Here is a 14,628-nt window from a genome sequence, read left to right on the forward strand (position 1 = left end):
CATACAAAAAATAAAACATCACCAGAAAGGTGGAAACAAACCAAATGCAAAGCAGTTCAGGGGAAAGGAACTCCATGTCCCCTGGGGGCAGACCGAGTTGACAGCGTCCACGGTGAGCCGACAGGGATGGAGGCGGCAGAGCCGACCGCTCCCCTGGACGTGGTGTTTCCGGCAAGGGCTCTGGGTCTCTGTCCAGAGCGGGGGCTCGTTCTTCCTGCAGGGGTGGGTGAGTCATCGTCGGCGTCTGGGTGTTGCGCGGGAGCCAGGGCAGGCTCTCCCTGCCGAGGCGGTGACTCCTCCTCTGCCTCGGGTTCTCCTGCCAAAGCCCGAGCAGGTACAGGTGCACGTGGAGGTGGAGGTTCTGGCTGAGGGGGTGGGACATCAGTGCCTGGGGCTGGGGGTCCTGCAGGCACGGAGATCCGATCTGCCCGGTGTGCTGGCCAGAACCCAGCTGGCCTGGTGTCTCTGCGAGGGCAAGTCTCGGTTCTCCATCTGCCCTCGGTGGATCCCTGGGTCCTGCACCTGGAGCCACCACCTCTGTAGGGACAGGTCTGGGAAGTGGAGCCTGGTTCCAGTTGGAGGCCAGTGCTAGAGCTGGGGGAGAAGCAAAGTTTGCCCACAGGCCAGCCTTGGCATGTGCATATCCCGGGACAGAAAGCTTCCAAGAGATTCCCAAAGAATACCCAGGGTCGGATGTCTTTTGGGACTGAAGTGTGCAAGATGGGGGTGGGGGTGTGAGGCCAGCGCTTGCTGCAGGCCCAGCAGCATCTTTCGGGGACTCGTCCCTGTGTAGCTCAGCACCCCCTCCCCACACACTCCCGTGCACCAGCCCCAGCGTCCTCACCTCTGTGCTCTGGCGTGCTGGGCTCCAGGTCCTCCTGCTGCCTCAGAGGCTGGGGTTCTCGGGACTCTGGGTCGGAGCCGGGTGTGCTGAGCTCCGTGGCAGCCTCAGACTGGGCCGCCGGGTGTATCCTGTGTGGTGTCTCGGCAGCAGGCCTTCCCCGCCTCCGCTTCCCCCCGGTGGGGCTGATGCCTCCGTGGGCACGCTCACCTGGAGCCTGCACTGGGCCTCAGGGGCGGGGGGGTGGTGCTCCGACCCCTCCCGCCGGGAGGTGGACGGGGTGTCCCCGTCCTCGGCCTCATCACGTGGGAAGCTCTGCAACGACAGTGACCGTCAGCCAGCCATGCTGGGAGTTTTCCGAGCTGGGCCTGGCCAGTGGAGCCGCAGCTTCTGCCTGCTCGAACTTCTCTTCCCAGAAGGGTCAGAGACGTGTGTCTGCTCAGATCCCCACCCGGGAGGAAAGAGACCCACCTGAGGGTGTGAGGCCAGCCTGGGCGGCCGGCGCTGCCCGCACTCTCCCCATCCCACCCAGCCTGCTCTCCCCTGGGGTGTGGACACAACTTGCCCGCAGGCTTCTGACCCCACATCCGCCTGGGCTTCCTTGAGGGAGACACACCCCGAGAAACCCGCATCCACACACACAGGCAAAGGACCCGGTGTTTCCGGGTGGCATGGGAGAGGTGGCCTGGCCCGGCCTGGGGCTCCCCGTGTTACCTTTCTGTTTCTCCGGGCAAAGGGCCAGAGGCCTCTCGGGGGTGCCCTGAGCCAACGTTGACAGGGTGCCCACGCACACTGCCTGTGAGCTCTCCTGAGGCCCCGGCCTCTGGGCAGGGGCAAACAGCAGAACATCCTGGCAGCAAGTGATCTGGCTGGGGGCTCCTCTCCGCTCTGGAGGCCTGGATACCCGGGTTGCGGGTTCTGTTGGGTTCTGTTGCCGGCAGGTGACATCATTTCCTGGGGTTCGTGCTGAAGTCCCTTCCCCAAAACTTCCCAAGGGAATCTCTGGGTTTCTGACTGCTCGACCACCCCCCTTAGGCCATGTGCAGGCACAGTGACAGCCACACTGCCCAGCCCACAGCCCTGGGGAGGCCTGGGTGCAGCCAGGGCCTGAGCTCCGAGGACCCCGCTGCTCTCAGACCAGGCTCCTTCTTCTCATAAGTGGTGTGGCCCTGGACAAGCGTATGCCCCTCAGGGTTTCCCCAGTCTCTCCATCTGGAGAGTGGGGGTCATTCTCCCATCTGCTTCCTAGGTCTGTCGACCTACGAGCAGCTCCATGCCTTTCCACCTGGGGCCGATATCACGTGGAGCTTGTGCGCTGAGACTTCAGAAAGAAAGACTCCATCCAGGGCTGACACAGCACAGAATGGGGCAGAACGAGGCCTGGATGTGCCGTGGTACCCAGGAAAAGGCACTCCCCCTCCTGAGTGTTTTGAGACCCCGCATCCAAGTTGGAGGACCGAAAGGAAGACTCGAAGGTCTCCCTCTCTTATAGAAAAGAGTAGCCAACTTTCTGGTCCTCTGTTTCCATTGAGATTCTGTTCAAGTGTCCCAGCTCGGCTTCTGCGGGTGGCTGAGCTTCTAATGGCTCCCTGCGTTCTTGTCTTTTCCTCTCCAAACCTTCCGTCCTTTTCCCCCTTCTGGGGTGGATGGGCGCTGTCATTGCTTCTACCTTCGAGACAGATTGATGAAAAGTCTGGACCATCGACTCCTTTCCTCTCTTTGGTTCCGTGTCTCTCTCTGTCTGTGTCCCTCTCTTTTCCCTTCTCGATTCAGTCTGTGTCTTCCTCTTTCTCTCTCGTGTGTGGATGGATGGATGCTAGGAATGCACATGTATATGATTAGATGAGGGTTATGTTTTAGGGATAGGTTAGAGGGAGAGAAAGGCTTTAGGTCGGAGTTGGTCATGGGGGAAGGGTCAAGGGTGGTGGTGGTGTTTCTTGGAATCTGAGTGCTGTGCATTCTTCGTCTCTTTCCATATGAACCCCTTCTCAGATACACCACTTGCAAGGAGTCTCTCATGTTCCGTTTCCTATCTTTTGCATTTCTGAATGCTTAGCTTCTCTGTTGTGAAGAGGTTCCATTGGATGGAAACCCATTGGCGAACTTCGTTTTCCTCTTTCCCTTACTTGAAGAGACCCATTTCTACCTCCGCCCAGCAAATGGCAAGGAGACTCTGATGTTAAGGAGCCTTTGACCTACGCTTCTTTCTAGCTATCTCATGACATCAGTCTTTAGGGTGAGGTTTTTCCCCGATATTGAGGTGGTGTGAGATCAAAACCAATAGCGTTCTTCAGATGTAGCTGTCTGGTTTTCCCATGGACATTTATTGAAGAGGCTTTCTTGTTCCCATTTGGATATTCTCCCCTTTTGTGTCAGAGATGAGTTGACCATGGATGCCGGGGTTTGTTTCTGGACCCTCAACTTTATTCCATCGATCTGGATCTGTGTGTGTTGTTGTATTCCCAATAGCATACTGTCCTGCTGCTGCCGCTGCGCCTAAGTCACTTCAGTCGTGTCTGACTCTGCGCGACCCCATGGCCTGCAGCCTACCAGGCTCCTCCGTCCAGGGCGTTTTCCAGGCAAGAGTACTGGAGTGGGTCGCCATCGCCTTCTCCGATACTCTCCTGAGGATCCTAGTTTGGTCGTCTAATTTCCTTTCACACAACCTTGGATGTCCGTATCGGGGCTTTTTCGTCGGAGTGTATTGACAATTTAGGCTCTTTTCTGTTTCCGTACCCCTTTTGCAATTCTTTGTTCGGTGCGAAAATGCATTGGCATTTTGGGAGGAATAGCATCGAAGCTGTGGATTGCCTTGTGGGGCTGTGACATCATTTTCCCAATAGGAATTCTTTCAAGCCCTGAGCACAGCTTCTCTTTCCAGTGGTTGGTGTGGGCTTGATCTTCCTTCTTCCATCTCTCGCCATTTTGTGAGAACAGGTCCTTCCTTCCCTTCTGGGTTAGATGGACTCGTGGGTATCACTTCAGTGAATGGCATTGTTAGTGGGGGTGATAATTCCCTTCTCATTGGAAGACTTTGCTGTGAGTATTAGAAATGCAAGTGATTTCTCTTCCCCTTCCTCCCTGTCCATCTCTCAGAGCCACCGGGAAACAGAGGCCTCATCCAGGGTCACACAGGCCTGAGGGAGTGCAACTAGACTGTTGTTTCTTCAGGCCCTCAGTGCTGGACATCATCCGGGATACTCTGTGTGTGTCTTCCTCAGTCTGGTGTCCCTTCAGACCTTTCCCTAGTTTTCACAGGCTTGTCGTGTTGGTGTTCTTTGTCTGTTTGGAGACACATCCTTGAGAAGCTTTGTGTTTCCACTCATTCGTCTCGCGATGTATGACCTGTCTTTTGCTTTTGTAATGAGGTCTTTCCCACAGTAGATATCTTTGATTTTGCAAAGTCCACTGTATTCTCTGGGTTGTTTTGTGGGCTGCCTTTTTGTTTTGTGTGTGAAGACTCAAAGCACGTGTCCGGTTTCTGCTCATTGTTCTTCTAGATTTGTGACAAGTTTTCATGGAAACTTTGTCTAGGGATAACTGGAAGTGAACTCGGTGTAAGGTGTCAAGTCTCCATCTCCATTCATGTCATGCCCTGCAGTTTCCAATTCCCTGTTCCTGAGTGGTTTTGGAGACCTTGTGGGAAGTTTGGTTGCATCGGAGTTTGCGTTTCCACCTTGAGTAGATTCCCACTGTTCTGCCCTCAGGGACACTGTCAAGGGGGAGTGAGGAGCAGCCTGCACTTCCAGCAGTGACCACACGGTGGGGCGAGTGCTGCTCTCCCCTCTGGGAGCCCCAGGCCACAGGCATCCCAGTGAGGAGCCAGCTCTGTGCTCAGCTGAAAGGAGTTAGTCTCTCAGGAGCCTCTGAGCCCTTGCCTTTGGATCACCCAGGGTGGGCATTTGCTGCGACAGAAAAAATTGCCCTGAATTCCATGGACGGAAGAGCCTGGCTGTGTAGAGTTCGTGAGTTGCCGTGAATCAGACACAACTGAGGACACAAAAATTCAATAGACTAAAACACTTTTTGGGGGTGGGGGGAGTGAAAGGGGGTGATGTGGGGTTTTTTGTCTTATATAATAGCCGAGGGAAATCTAGTTTAAACCTAAATTCACATAGATGGGAAAGGTATAGCTCTCCGTCACCCTATTAAAAAAAAAAAAAAGTCTTAACTTTTCTGAAAGCTTATTTAGTAGCTTCCTTGAGCAGTTCATTGTGAAGGATTTTTTTTTTTTTTTCTGTGACATTGGCCTCATGAAAAAGTACGGTTTGCCTTTACTGGAAAATTTTGTTCATTGGTTTGTTAGGGAATCTTGGTAATATTTGAGTTTCCTGGGGAGTATGGTCACATGACCTGGCCCTGGCCAATCGGTGCGTTCCACCTCCCTGGCCACTGTGATTGGCTCCGGACTGGGGCAGTGCCCAATCGGGGCCCAGGGCCGGCCTCACGTTGGAAGCCAGGGGAAGACGAGCTCTCGTCCTGCTGGGGTAGGGGAAGGGGTGGGGCCGGGGGAGGTCAGGCTCCAGCAGTGGGAGGGGCTTGAGGTCCGCCTGCGGCAGTTGGTGACCTTCCTGCTCCCCTCAGGGCAGAGCCGCCGGCCTGAGAATGAGGGCGCTGCTGAGCCCAGGGGCTGAGATGGCCCGCTGCTGCTGTGGTCCCAGAGCTCCACCCGAGACCTGAGGGAGGCCGTCTGCCCGTGAGTCCTCTCCCGCTTGTCTGTCAGCTTGTTTGAACCATGCTGGGTTTTCTGCCCAGCTGGCTAAGGGGAGTCCCTGGAAATGCAAGGGTGTGGGTTTTGGCAGACTTCAGGGAAGACATGCCAGATGAGCCTGGGAGACTCCAGCTTAATCTGGATTCAGGAGATATCTCTTCGGGCCAGCTAGTAATTGTAGGATAAGCCTAATGAGTCTTCACAGGATGAAGAGAGTAATGTGCCAAGGTAGCAATCGATGTCCTCATTCGAGAGGATGAAGCTGGTGCTCAGAGAAGGGGGGAACTTGGCCAGAGCAAGGAGGTGTGCACCCAGACAGAACCCCCAGATCCGGCCATTGGAGCTCAGGGAGGCCACTGGTGTGGCTTGTCCCTGTGGCAGGGGCCGAGGCACGCAGCCCACCCTGATTCCTGCGGGGGCCTGACTTGGGAAGTGCCATCTGGTAGCTTTGAGACTCACCAAACCAAATTGCACTGGAGAGAGGAAGGACACCTTCCTTCATCCACCCCCCACCCCCGCCGGATTCCCACATACCCTGACCCCTTTCTCTTGATTTCGGAGCCATTTCCAGAGTCCCGCTCATATGACCTCATTCGAAGTGCACTGTGGACGAGCTGCCATCTGCAGCTGCTACCACAGCAGCCAAGGGCTTTAGCTCCCGAGTACCTCCCTTCCTTTGGAACTTGGGGGCCCTCTACTCCCCACTTGCACACCACAGACCTTTGCTGAGGATTGTGGGGACCCTCACTCAGTTTGCAGCACGTTGTAGCCATCCCTGTCCTCTCAATACCTCCCTTGCCACTCAGCTTGTGAGCCCCTTTGGAGCAGCGTGGCCCACCTGGCTGCAACGGAAGAGACACAGCTGACAGTGAAACAACAGCTTAGATCTGACAGCCGGAAAGCTCTGTCAAAAGGGACCTCCCTCTTCACACCGTAGAGGCTGTAGGAGCCGCCAGGCTTTCGGAACCAGTGCTGGGGCCAAAATGACTCCACAGCCGTTTTCCTTCCTGGGGAGGGTTCTGGCTCGAGTGGGAATGGCTCAAGTCTCCTAAGGTTCTGAAAGCCCACTGTGTGCAGATTCACGGTACACAGAGAGGAGAAGGTGGAGTCCTGCCCTGGAGGTGGTCACAGCTCACGGATGAGCCAGGCAGGCAGGCAGGCAGGCAGGGCATGAGAACACCTGAGCTGCCTTCATGAGTGAATGGTGTGGGGGCAGAGGAAGAGAAGCCGGTCTGCTCCCTCATGTGGTGCCCAGGGCAGGTTGTCCCCAGAGGAAACCCTTACGACGGTGAGGACTCTCACTGCTGTTTCCCAAGGGGTTCCGTCGGTGCGTGTCTTCCCCGGAGCGGTCAGGCCGTCTCTAAAGTACACTGGCCATGGGCATTGCCTCTCCTTGGAACTTCCCACGTGTTTCTCTTTTTTATGGAACAGTGATTTTTCTAGAGGGGTTCTGGGCCACAAGGTTGTTGGGTCATTTTCTAGCCTTCTGTCGTGAAGAACGCTTTCCTGGGCGTTGGGGTGGTTTGTTGTTCCAGCTCCCTTTCTTGGCTTCTTTTGGGAGCTGGTGCAACAAGAGGAGCTCAGCCTCTGCCTTCTGGCTGAGATGTCACCCTTCAAACAGCAATGCCTGCCTGGAGATAATGATGGCATTTGCCAAAAGGGCTTCGTTTGGCACATGATATCTTGAAAGGACGTACACCGTCCTGTCAGCTATCAAAGGCTAGTTCAAATGACATAAAAATGAGAACTCTCCAATGGAGTCTTACAGTAGGTGGAGAGTCCGAAAGAAACTCCTTCAGTCATTTCACTGAGAGTCATTGATTGGGGACACCAAGAATATAGGAAGGAATGCAGAAAGAAAAGATGAAATTGTGTTCAGGATCGGGGGGAGGGATGAACAGGGCGTGCTTGCCTTGAATCCAGGCTTTGTTGGGGGGTGGGGCATAAAGATCAAACGGGTCTGAAACCACAAAGTGGTGATGGTAACACAGTATCACCAGTTACACAACAGTGTTCCCAAATTGCAACAATGATGAAAAAGTTTACTGATCCCAACTTAACCAACAAAAATACAGGAAACCATACAAAAAATAAAACATCACCAGAAAGGTGGAAACAAACCAAATGCAAAGCAGTTCAGGGGAAAGGAACTCCATGTCCCCTGGGGGCAGACCGAGTTGACAGCGTCCACGGTGAGCCGACAGGGATGGAGGCGGCAGAGCCGACCGCTCCCCTGGACGTGGTGTTTCCGGCAAGGGCTCTGGGTCTCTGTCCAGAGCGGGGGCTCGTTCTTCCTGCAGGGGTGGGTGAGTCATCGTCGGCGTCTGGGTGTTGCGCGGGAGCCAGGGCAGGCTCTCCCTGCCGAGGCGGTGACTCCTCCTCTGCCTCGGGTTCTCCTGCCAAAGCCCGAGCAGGTACAGGTGCACGTGGAGGTGGAGGTTCTGGCTGAGGGGGTGGGACATCAGTGCCTGGGGCTGGGGGTCCTGCAGGCACGGAGATCCGATCTGCCCGGTGTGCTGGCCAGAACCCAGCTGGCCTGGTGTCTCTGCGAGGGCAAGTCTCGGTTCTCCATCTGCCCTCGGTGGATCCCTGGGTCCTGCACCTGGAGCCACCACCTCTGTAGGGACAGGTCTGGGAAGTGGAGCCTGGTTCCAGTTGGAGGCCAGTGCTAGAGCTGGGGGAGAAGCAAAGTTTGCCCACAGGCCAGCCTTGGCATGTGCGTATCCCGGGACAGAAAGCTTCCAAGAGATTCCCAAAGAATACCCAGGGTCGGATGTCTTTTGGGACTGAAGTGTGCAAGATGGGGGTGGGGGTGTGAGGCCAGCGCTTGCTGCAGGCCCAGCAGCATCTTTCGGGGACTCGTCCCTGTGTAGCTCAGCACCCCCTCCCCACACACTCCCGTGCACCAGCCCCAGCGTCCTCACCTCTGTGCTCTGGCGTGCTGGGCTCCAGGTCCTCCTACTGCCTCAGAGGCTGGGGTTCTCGGGACTCTGGGTCGGAGCCGGGTGTGCTGAGCTCCGTGGCAGCCTCAGACTGGGCCGCCGGGTGTATCCTGTGTGGTGTCTCGGCAGCAGGCCTTCCCCGCCTCCGCTTCGCCCCCGGTGGGGCTGATGCCTCCGTGGGCACGCTCACCTGGAGCCTGCACTGGGCCTCAGGGGCGGGGGGGTGGTGCTCCGACCCCTCCCGCTGGGAGGTGGACGGGGTGTCCCCGTCCTCGGCCTCATCACGTGGGAAGCTCTGCAACGACAGTGACCGTCAGCCAGCCATGCTGGGAGTTTTCCGAGCTGGGCCTGGCCAGTGGAGCCGCAGCTTCTGCCTGCTCGAACTTCTCTTCCCAGAAGGGTCAGAGACGTGTGTCTGCTCAGATCCCCACCCGGGAGGAAAGAGACCCACCTGAGGGTGTGAGGCCAGCCTGGGCGGCCGGCGCTGCCCGCACTCTCCCCATCCCACCCAGCCTGCTCTCCCCTGGGGTGTGGACACAACTTGCCCGCAGGCTTCTGACCCCACATCCGCCTGGGCTTCCTTGAGGGAGACACACCCCGAGAAACCCGCATCCACACACACAGGCAAAGGACCCGGTGTTTCCGGGTGGCATGGGAGAGGTGGCCTGGCCCGGCCTGGGGCTCCCCGTGTTACCTTTCTGTTTCTCCGGGCAAAGGGCCAGAGGCCTCTCGGGGGTGCCCTGAGCCAACGTTGACAGGGTGCCCACGCACACAGCCTGTGAGCTCTCCTGAGGCCCCGGCCTCTGGGCAGGGGCAAACAGCAGAACATCCTGGCAGCAAGTGATCTGGCTGGGGGCTCCTCTCCGCTCTGGAGGCCTGGATACCCGGGTTGCGGGTTCTGTTGGGTTCTGTTGCCGGCAGGTGACATCATTTCCTGGGGTTCGTGCTGAGGTCCCTTCCCCAAAACTTCCCAAGGGAATCTCTGGGTTTCTGACTGCTCGACCACCCCCCTTAGGCCATGTGCAGGCACAGTGACAGCCACACAGCCCAGCCCACAGCCCTGGGGAGGCCTGGGTGCAGCCAGGGCCTGAGCTCCGAGGACCCCGCTGCTCTCAGACCAGGCTCCTTCTTCTCATAAGTGGTGTGGCCCTGGACAAGCGTATGCCCCTCAGGGTTTCCCCAGTCTCTCCATCTGGAGAGTGGGGGTCATTCTCCCATCTGCTTCCTAGGTCTGTCGACCTACGAGCAGCTCCATGCCTTTCCACCTGGGGCCGATATCACGTGGAGCTTGTGCGCTGAGACTTCAGAAAGAAAGACTCCATCCAGGGCTGACACAGCACAGAATGGGGCAGAACGAGCCCTGGATGCGCCGTGGTACCCAGGAAAAGGCACTCCCCCTCCTGAGTGTTTTGAGACCCCGCATCCAAGTTGGAGGACCGAAAGGAAGACTCAAAGGTCTCCCTCTCTTATAGAAAAGAGTAGCCAACTTTCTGGTCCTCTGTTTCCATTGAGATTCTGTTCAAGTGTCCCAGCTCGGCTTCTGCGGGTGGCTGAGCTTCTAATGGCTCCCTGCGTTCTTGTCTTTTCCTCTCCAAACCTTCCGTCCTTTTCCCCCTTCTGGGGTGGATGGGCGCTGTCATTGCTTCTACCTTCGAGACAGATTGATGAAAAGTCTGGACCGTCGACTCCTTTCCTCTCTTTGGTTCCGTGTCTCTCTCTGTCTGTGTCCCTCTCTTTTCCCTTCTCGATTCAGTCTGTGTCTTCCTCTTTCTCTCTCGTGTGTGGATGGATGGATGCTAGGAATGCACATGTATATGATTAGATGAGGGTTATGTTTTAGGGATAGGTTAGAGGGAGAGAAAGGCTTTAGGTCGGAGTTGGTCATGGGGGAAGGGTCAAGGGTGGTGGTGGTGTTTCTTGGAATCTGAGTGCTGTGCATTCTTCGTCTCTTTCCATAGGAACCCCTTCTCAGATACACCACTTGCAAGGAGTCTCTCATGTTCCGTTTCCTATCTTTTGCATTTCTGAATGCTTAGCTTCTCTGTTGTGAAGAGGTTCCATTGGATGGAAACCCATTGGCGTACTTCGTTTTCCTCTTTCCCTTACTTGAAGAGACCCATTTCTACCTCCGCCCAGCAAATGGCAAGGAGACTCTGATGTTAAGGAGCCTTTGACCTACGCTTCTTTCTAGCTATCTCATGACATCAGTCTTTAGGGTGAGGTTTTTCCCCGATATTGAGGTGGTGTGAGATCAAAACCAATAGCGTTCTTCAGATGTAGCTGTCTGGTTTTCCCATGGACATTTATTGAAGAGGCTTTCTTGTTCCCATTTGGATATTCTCCCCTTTTGTGTCAGAGATGAGTTGACCATGGATGCCGGGGTTTGTTTCTGGACCCTCAACTTTATTCCATCGATCTGGATCTGTGTGTGTTGTTGTATTCCCAATAGCATACTGTCCTGCTGCTGCCGCTGCGCCTAAGTCACTTCAGTCGTGTCTGACTCTGCGCGACCCCATGGCCTGCAGCCTACCAGGCTCCTCCGTCCAGGGCGTTTTCCAGGCAAGAGTACTGGAGTGGGTCGCCATCGCCTTCTCCGATACTCTCCTGAGGATCCTAGTTTGGTCGTCTAATTTCCTTTCACACAACCTTGGATGTCCGTATCGGGGCTTTTTCGACGGATTGTATTGACAATTTAGGCTCTTTTCTGTTTCCGTACCCCTTTTGCAATTCTTTGTTCGGTGCGAAAATGCATTGGCATTTCGGGAGGAATAGCATCGAAGCTGTGGATTGCCTTGTGGGGCTGTGACATCATTTTCCCAATAGGAATTCTTTCAAGCCCTGAGCACAGCTTCTCTTTCCAGTGGTTGGTGTGGGCTTGATCTTCCTTCTTCCATCTCTCGCCGTTTTGTGAGAACAGGTCCTTCCTTCCCTTCTGGGTTAGATGGACTCGTGGGTATCACTTCAGTGAATGGCATTGTTAGTGGGGGTGATAATTCCCTTCTCATTGGAAGACTTTGCTATGAGTATTAGAAATGCAAGTGATTTCTCTTCCCCTTCCTCCCTGTCCATCTCTCAGAGCCACCGGGAAACAGAGGCCTCATCCAGGGTCACACAGGCCTGAGGGATTGCAACTAGACTGTTGTTTCTTCAGGCCCTCAGTGCTGGACATCATCCGGGATACTCTGTGTGTGTCTTCCTCAGTCTGCTGTCCCTTCAGACCTTTCCCTAGTTTTCACAGGCTTGTCGTGTTGGTGTTCTTTGTCTGTTTGGAGACACATCCTTGAGAAGCTTTGTGTTTCCACTCATTCGTCTCGCGATGTATGACCTGTCTTTTGCTTTTGTAATGAGGTCTTTCCCACAGTAGATATCTTTGATTTTGCAAAGTCCACTGTATTCTCTGGGTTGTTTTGTGGGCTGCCTTTTTGTTTTGTGTGTGAAGACTCAAAGCACGTGTCCGGTTTCTGCTCATTGTTCTTCTAGATTTGTGACAAGTTTTCATGGAAACTTTGTCTAGGGATAACTGGAAGTGAACTCGGTGTAAGGTGTCAAGTCTCCATCTCCATTCATGTCATGCCCTGCAGTTTCCAATTCCCTGTTCCTGAGTGGTTTTGGAGACCTTGTGGGAAGTTTGGTTGCATCGGAGTTTGCGTTTCCACCTTGAGTAGATTCCCACTGTTCTGCCCTCAGGGACACTGTCAAGGGGGAGTGAGGAGCAGCCTGCACTTCCAGCAGTGACCACACGGTGGGGCGAGTGCTGCTCTCCCCTCTGGGAGCCCCAGGCCACAGGCATCCCAGTGAGGAGCCAGCTCTGTGCTCAGCTGAAAGGAGTTAGTCTCTCAGGAGCCTCTGAGCCCTTGCCTTTGGATCACCCAGGGTGGGCATTTGCTGCGACAGAAAAAATTGCCCTGAATTCCATGGACGGAAGAGCCTGGCTGTGTAGAGTTCGTGAGTTGCCGTGAATCAGACACAACTGAGGACACAAAAATTCAATAGACTAAAACACTTTTTGGCGGTGGGGGGAGTGAAAGGGGGTGATGTGGGGTTTTTTGTCTTATATAATAGCCGAGGGAAATCTAGTTTAAACCTAAATTCACATAGATGGGAAAGGTATAGCTCTCCGTCACCCTATTAAAAAAAAAAAAAAAGTCTTAACTTTTCTGAAAGCTTATTTAGTAGCTTCCTTGAGCAGTTCATTGTGAAGGATTTTTTTTTTTTTTCTGTGACATTGGCCTCATTAAAAAGTACGGTTTGCCTTTACTGGAAAATTTTGTTCATTGGTTTGTTAGGGAATCTTGGTAATATTTGAGTTTCCTGGGGAGTATGGTCACATGACCTGGCCCTGGCCAATCGGTGCGTTCCACCTCCCTGGCCACTGTGATTGGCTCCGGACTGGGGCAGTGCCCAATCGGGGCCCAGGGCCGGGCCTCACGTTGGAAGCCAGGGGAAGACGAGCTCTCGTCCTGCTGGGGTAGGGGAAGGGGTGGGGCCGGGGGAGGTCAGGCTCCAGCAGTGGGAGGGGCTTGAGGTCCGCCTGCGGCAGTTGGTGACCTTCCTGCTCCCCTCAGGGCAGAGCCGCCGGCCTGAGAATGAGGGCGCTGCTGAGCCCAGGGGCTGAGATGGCCCGCTGCTGCTGTGGTCCCAGAGCTCCACCCGAGACCTGAGGGAGGCCGTCTGCCCATGAGTCCTCTCCCGCTTGTCTGTCAGCTTGTTTGAACCATGCTGGGTTTTCTGCCCAGCTGGCTAAGGGGAGTCCCTGGAAATGCAAGGGTGTGGGTTTTGGCAGACTTCAGGGAAGACATGCCAGATGAGCCTGGGAGACTCCAGCTTAATCTGGATTCAGGAGATATCTCTTCGGGCCAGCTAGTAATTGTAGGATAAGCCTAATGAGTCTTCACAGGATGAAGAGAGTAACGTGCCAAGGTAGCAATCGATGTCCTCATTCGAGAGGATGAAGCTGGTGCTCAGAGAAGGGGGGAACTTGGCCAGAGCAAGGAGGTGTGCACCCAGACAGAACCCCCAGATCCGGCCATTGGAGCTCAGGGAGGCCACTGGTGTGGCTTGTCCCTGTGGCAGGGGCCGAGGCACGCAGCCCACCCTGATTCCTGCGGGGGCCTGACTTGGGAAGTGCCATCTGGTAGCTTTGAGACTCACCAAACCAAATTGCACTGGAGAGAGGAAGGACACCTTCCTTCATCCACCCCCCACCCCCGCCGGATTCCCACATACCCTGACCCCTTTCTCTTGATTTCGGAGCCATTTCCAGAGTCCCGCTCATATGACCTCATTCGAAGTGCACTGTGGACGAGCTGCCATCTGCAGCTGCTACCACAGCAGCCAAGGGCTTTAGCTCCCGAGTACCTCCCTTCCTTTGGAACTTGGGGGCCCTCTACTCCCCACTTGCACACCACAGACCTTTGCTGAGGATTGTGGGGACCCTCACTCAGTTTGCAGCACGTTGTAGCCATCCCTGTCCTCTCAATACCTCCCTTGCCACTCAGCTTGTGAGCCCCTTTGGAGCAGCGTGGCCCACCTGGCTGCAACGGAAGAGACACAGCTGACAGTGAAACAACAGCTTAGATCTGACAGCCGGAAAGCTCTGTCAAAAGGGACCTCCCTCTTCACACCGTAGAGGCTGTAGGAGCCGCCAGGCTTTCGGAACCAGTGCTGGGGCCAAAATGACTCCACAGCCGTTTTCCTTCCTGGGGAGGGTTCTGGCTCGGGTGGGAATGGCTCAAGTCTCCTAAGGTTCTGAAAGCCCACTGTGTGCAGATTCACGGTACACAGAGAGGAGAAGGTGGAGTCCTGCCCTGGAGGTGGTCACAGCTCACGGATGAGCCAGGCAGGCAGGCAGGCAGGCAGGGCATGAGAACACCTGAGCTGCCTTCATGAGTGAATGGTGTGGGGGCAGAGGAAGAGAAGCCGGTCTGCTCCCTCATGTGGTGCCCAGGGCAGGTTGTCCCCAGAGGAAACCCTTACGACGGTGAGGACTCTCACTGCTGTTTCCCAAGGGGTTCCGTCGGTGCGTGTCTTCCCCGGAGCGGTCAGGCCGTCTCTAAAGTACACTGGCCATGGGCATTGCCTCTCCTTGGAACTTCCCACGTGTTTCTCTTTTTTATGGAACAGTGATTTTTCTA

General features: G+C 55.3%; 1 long non-coding RNA gene across 1 annotated transcript in view; it reads left to right on the forward strand.

Annotated features, from left to right (window-relative positions):
- The window catches only part of LOC145530004 (uncharacterized), a 101,669-nt gene extending 94,047 nt beyond the window's left edge, over positions 1–7,622 (forward strand). The window contains exon 14 of the long non-coding RNA XR_014071401.1: positions 5,426–7,622. This is a non-coding gene — a long non-coding RNA (uncharacterized LOC145530004). The remainder of the gene's footprint in view (positions 1–5,425) is intronic.
- Positions 7,623–14,628: the final 7,006 nt, after the last annotated feature.

Source organism: Giraffa tippelskirchi, chromosome 12, assembly GCF_054371585.1.
Source record: "Giraffa tippelskirchi isolate mGirTip1 chromosome 12, T2T-mGirTip1v1.2.pri, whole genome shotgun sequence".
Classification (NCBI taxonomy): domain Eukaryota; kingdom Metazoa; phylum Chordata; class Mammalia; order Artiodactyla; family Giraffidae; genus Giraffa; species Giraffa tippelskirchi.